We start from the raw sequence: 6,098 nt of genomic DNA, 5'->3' as shown, positions 1-6,098 counted from the left end.
AAAAGGGAGGATATATTTTGTAAGAAGCATAAATATTTAGAAATGAAAATGTTGCAAGAGATGCTAGATGATTGTGCTGAAAGATTTAATTTTTTTCGCCATCCTTGTGAACATTGCAATGAACATGGTCATTTAAATCGCCAATGCAAATTGTTTCATGATCAAATCATGTCCAAAAATTGCGATAACTTGATTACCCTTGAGAATCACAAAGAGCTTAGTCTTGTTTTGGGGTATGAAGAAATGAATCATATAACTGAGGGTATTCCAAAATTTAATCTAGAGAGATTTTTTGATTTTTATCTAGAGGAAATTTATATGTTTTTTATGGTAAATTGCATTGAGAATCCTTATATTGCGAATTATCTAAAGACGAGAAAACAAATAGAATATGAAGAGAGTACTAATGAAAGGGAAAATATTTCCCAATACCCTCCTAGTGTTTATTATGATGAATCAGGTAACGAGGAGGAGCTTCATATCCCATCAATCTATTCAACAAGAAGCTCAAAAAAATTGATTAAACCCATATGTGAGGTGGTGAAGAAGAAGAAAAGAAGAAAGAATAGAGGTAAAAATGTATCTCTCCCAAATAATGTTGCTCCTAATATTGTTGTGCCTCATGAAAATGAGTCAAAAATAATTGTGGATGATGACACACTTTAGGATGATTTTCTTATGCCTGTTGCTTGTTGTGCGAATTATGATTGGGAAGATAATGATACTTCTTATAATCTTGGAAATCTTTTTGGCAGCAACTTGGGAAATTATGGTGATAGCAATTGCTATACCGTTGGTGCTATTCATACTATTAATGATGAGAGTGATTATGCTTATGATATGCCAAACCACAAGCTTGGGGATGCTATGCTTAATAAGCTTGGGGATGCAATTAATGTTTGTACCAAGCTTGGGGTAGCTATGTTTAACGAAGATGATATTTTTAGTCCCCCTACTTTGAACGATCAAATTTGCTATGAGGATTGCATTCCTCCTATCTATGATGAGAACAAAGTTGCTACTTATGATTATTATTGTGATGATACTTATGTTATAAAAAGTAGTGATGATTACATTTATAAAACTTGTCATAGTTATGATTACCTTTTTTCTGAACATTACTCTTTTAATTTGGAAACAATTTATAGCATTCGAGTTTCATATGATACTCCCACCAATGAGAATGAGAAGAAAATTTTCTTATGTGGAGAGTAATAAAATTTATATTCTTGTGGATCATGAAAAGAGTGCTTTGTGTGATAGTAATATTGATGAACCCATTCATTATGCTACTGAAAATTATTATTAGAGGAGGAACTTGTCACTCATGATTCTCTTGTTATGTTTCAATTCTTATCGTTTATGTGAGCATCATTGAAATCATCATGCCTAGCTAAAAGGCATTAAAGAAAAGCGCTTGTTGGGAGACAACCCAATACTTTTACCTACTGTTTTTGTGTGTTCACATAATTAGGCTACTGTGGTAATCATGTTTTATTGCTTTCGTTTAAATAAAGTGCCAAGTAAGACCTTTGGGATGGTCGATGGTGATAGTTGATTTGATCTTGCTGAAAAACAGAAACTTTTACGCTCAGGAATATAATTCTCATTTTTAACCAAAGCGTGATAAAATGCTGATTCTTTTTGCACAAGATTAATAGACAAATTACCCAGGTTGTCCTAATGTTTCAGAATTTGGGAGTAGCGGAAGTATGCTTGGAGTAAAGATTACTATAGACTGTTCTGTTTTTGACAGATTCTGTTCTCAATGCATAGTTTGTTTGTTTTCTAGTTTCTATGGCTTATATTTCTCAATATAAATTGTGGAAATGATATGCTACAGTAGGAATGGTGTCGAAAAAATTATGAATGTTTTCTTTGACAGTACCAAAGTGAAATGATTTGCTCTTTATCATACTAACCTATCTCACGAAGTTTCGTCAAGTTTTATGTGATTGAAGTTTTCAAGTTTTGGTTGAGATGTCGATATGAGGAGAATAAGGAGTGACAAGACCCTAAGCTTGGGGATGCCCAAGGAACCCCAAGTTAATATCCAACGAGGATCCAAGAAATGAAGCTTGGGGATGCCCCGGATGGCATCCCCTCTTTCGTCTCCAACATTATCGGTAACTTCACTTGGAGCTACATTTTTATTCATCACATGATATGTGTTTTTCTTGGAGGATCATTTCCTTTTATTAGGATTTGCTTTATGTTATTTAGAATAATGTTTTTCATATTTTATTTCAATAAAAGTGGCAAGGATAGCCTTTACCATGCTTATCTTCCAAGTATGTGAGTTGCTGTTTCAAAACAGAAAGTTTATCAATGTTGCAAAAATTCCCGAGAAAAGACAGAGTGAGATAAAGTGTTGAAACTTCTTGCACAATAAGGTCTAATAAATTTTCTACAGTGTGGTAAATTTTGATAATTTTTGGAGTTAAAGAAGTATTGATACTCTTGCATTCTTTACAGATTGCACTGTTTTGGCAGACTGCTCTTATGTTTGCATTGTTTGCATATGTTTGCTTGTTTAATGATTTTATTTGAGGATAGGAGTATTAAATATGCACATGCACTTAGAATGAAATGTTGAATAATAATTTTGGTGATTTTCTACAGTAGAGAATGATAAGGTTTTGCATTGATTTATACTAACTTATCTCATGAGTTCTCGTTGAATTTTGTGTGGTTGAAGTTTTTAATATTTAGGGAAACTGTGATATAAAAGGATGAAGAAGACATAAGAGCTCAAGCTTGGGTATGCCCAAGGCACCCCGAGATAATATTTCAAGAAGTCTCAAGCATCTAAGCTTGGGGATGCCCTGGTTGGCATTTCACCTTTCTTCATCAACAATTATCGGTTAGTATCGGTTGAGCCTAAGTTTTTCCTTCTTCACATGAGTTGTGATATTCTTGGAATGTCATTTTGTCTTGTTTTTCTTGCTGTTTTAATAAAATACTTAGATCTAAAACTTTTAAATAAGAGAGAGTCCTCAAATAGCTACCTATTTACTTAACTACTCGCTTGATCTTGACTTATATCTTTTTGGAGTAGCTTGTCATTTACTTTTGTGCTTCACCTATATTCTATGAGTAAATTGTTGAATGAATTGAATATCATGAAGTTGAAATTATATCATGCTTAGAGGTAGCTCCACGTTGGGTTTAGAAAGTGAAATCTTTTGAAGCTTGACAATCACAATATTGGTCATATGAGCAATTCATGAATAATTAGTGTAAGGAAGAGAACTTTCACATGCCAATACACTATCCTAGAAATCTTGCGTGATTGTGAGCCTCCATATAAATATTATATGCCAAATTTGTTGACTTTGGACAAGGAAGACAATATAATGGTTTATGTGTGCTCATATTCACATAGAAGTTATATTGTCATAGATCCTTCAACATGTGGTGCATGCCTCCCATACTTGCTAGCCAAAAATTCCGCACCAAGTAGAGATACTACTTGTGGATCCAAAAACCCTTAAACTCAAATCCAATTTTCAATACTCCACCATACCTACCTAAGGATTGAGCAAGATCCTTCAAGTAAGTTGTCATCGGTGTAATAAGGCAATAAAAATTGCTTCTAAAAGTGTTAGATCATTTAGTGTAAGAGAAAATTGAGCATTGTACGAACTTGTGATGGCAAAGAATAAAAGCGATAGACTGGATAATAAATGTTGCTATCATAAGGGGCAATATAACATGACGTTCTTTTGCACTAAGGGGTTGAGGATACAAACAAATAAGCACATGGAAACCTCTGCTTCCCTCTGCGAAGAGCCTATATTTTACTTTTATCTATTTACTTTCATGTAAGAGTCAAAGTTTTTCTCTATATTTATTTTATTTTTATCTTTTGGCAAGCATCATGTGGTGAGGAAAGATCTAGGCACATATATCCAGTTGGATATGGGTAGCATGAGTTATTGTTGTTGACATCACCCTTGAGGTGAATACGTTGGCAGGCAAAATTATAAGCCCCTATCTTTCTATGTGTCCGGTTGAAACGTTTTGCTCATGTGTATGCTGTGAGTGTTAGCAATCATGGAAGACTATATGATGGTTGAGTATGTCGAGCTCTTACTTAGACTCTATTGAATAAGTTGAATTGCAATTGCTTGGTGACTGAGAACATAGATTGTTGAGTTTTAAGAGAATTCATTGTTTGAACCTTAACCTGTGAATTGATTTCTACTTTAACATGTGAAGTTTTATAAGAAATTATTGTTGTTACGATGCTAGGAAAAGTGATTGAAATTGTCATTGATCAAACCTGTGCACTTTGCTAGCATTCACACTTCATAAATTATTTCTTTTAGCATTTACGATGCTGATACGTCTCCAACGTATCTGTAATTTATGAAGTATTCATGCTGTTATATTATCATTCTTGGATGTTTTACAATCATTTTATAGCAACTTTATATCATTTTCTGGGACTAACCTATTGACCCAGTGCCCTGCGCGAGTTGCTATTTTTTGCTTGTTTTTTACATCGCAGGAAATCAATATTAAATGGAGTCCAAACACCGCGACACTTTTTGTGGATTTTTTTATGGACCAGAAGATATCCATTGGGCTAGAGCAGCACCTTGGGAGGTTCCCCGATGAGGGCACAACCAACCATGGTGCGCCTGGGGGCCCAAGCGCGCCCAGGTGGGTTGTGACCACCTCGGTGGCCTCCCGCAACCCCTCTTCGCCCTATAAATTTCCAAATATTCCAAAACCCTTGGGGCAACCCTAGATCAGAAGTTCCGCCGCCGCAAGCCTCTGTAGCCACGAGAAACCAATCTAGACCCCGTTCCGGCACCCTGCCAGAGGGGGGAATCATCACCGATGGCCATCTTCATCATCCCAGCGGCCACCACGATGAGGAGGGAGTAGTCCACCCTCGAGGCTGATGGTTTGTACCAGTAGCTATGTGTTTAATCTCTGTCTCTCTCTATCTCTCTCTCTATCTTTCTCTTTCTCTCGTGCTATTGAGATGTCACGATCTTGATGTATCATGGGCTTTGTTAATATTGTCAGATCATATGGTGTTTTCCCCTCACTATCTTGTTGTGATGAATTGAGTTTTTCCCTTTGAGATTTCGTTGTTATCGCATTGAATACTTTTATGGATGTGAGAGCACTTGATATATGTCTTGCATATGAATAATCATGGTGAAAATGGGGTATCATATTGATTCACTTGATATGTGTTTTGGCACTAACCTCGCGGATTCCCGTGGTGACATTGGGGTAATCTATGCATAGGGGTTGATGCACGTTCTCGTCTTTTGTTTCTCCGGTAGAAATCTTGGGGCATTCTTTGAGGTTCTTTGTGTTGGATTGAGTATTATGAATCTGAAATTATTTGGTGTTATCAATCGGAAAGAATAGCTTCGAGGTGGTTTCGTACCCTACAAACAATTTCTTCTTATGTTCTCCGCTAGATAGGAACTTTGGAGTGATTCTTCATCGCACGTTGAGGGACGGTTATATGATCCAATTATATTAGCATTGTTGGGAGATTGCACTACTGAAAGTATGGACCCTAGGCCTCATTTTCAAGCATTGCAATACTGTTTGTGCTCCATTTTATCAATTGCTACCTTGATGTTTTTTACTTTTCTTATTACAAAAATCAATATCTACCATCCATATTACACTAGTATCACCATCTCTTCTCCGAACTAGTGCACCTATACAAATTACCATTGTATTTGGTGTGTTGGGGACACTAGAGACTTTTTATTATTTGGTTGCAGGGTTGTTTGAGAGAGACCATCTTCATCCTATGCCTCGCACGAATTGATAAACCTTAGGTCATTCACTTGAGGAAAAATTGCCACTGTCCTACAGAAGTCTGCGCTTGGAGGCCCAACACGAGTCTACAAGAATAAGTTGCATAGTAGACATCATGGGTGTCCACTACGTGATGCGTGGTGAACTACCTCCCATTGTTGTCGTCAGCCGCTGGGAGCGCCATTGGAGCCGCTGGATATCATCTCTGTATGTGTCATCGTGGGTGTGCTTATTATGTCGTGTGGCATAAGAGATTAAGGTAAATGGCCGCGAGAATAAATGGAGGTCGGGCGGCCTGG

The sequence above is a fragment of the Triticum urartu genome, chromosome 6A, assembly GCF_056163025.1.
Source record: "Triticum urartu cultivar PI428250 chromosome 6A, HENAU_Tu73, whole genome shotgun sequence".
NCBI classification, from domain to species: Eukaryota; Viridiplantae; Streptophyta; class Magnoliopsida; order Poales; family Poaceae; genus Triticum; species Triticum urartu.
Note: the sequence above shows the minus strand (reverse complement) of the source record.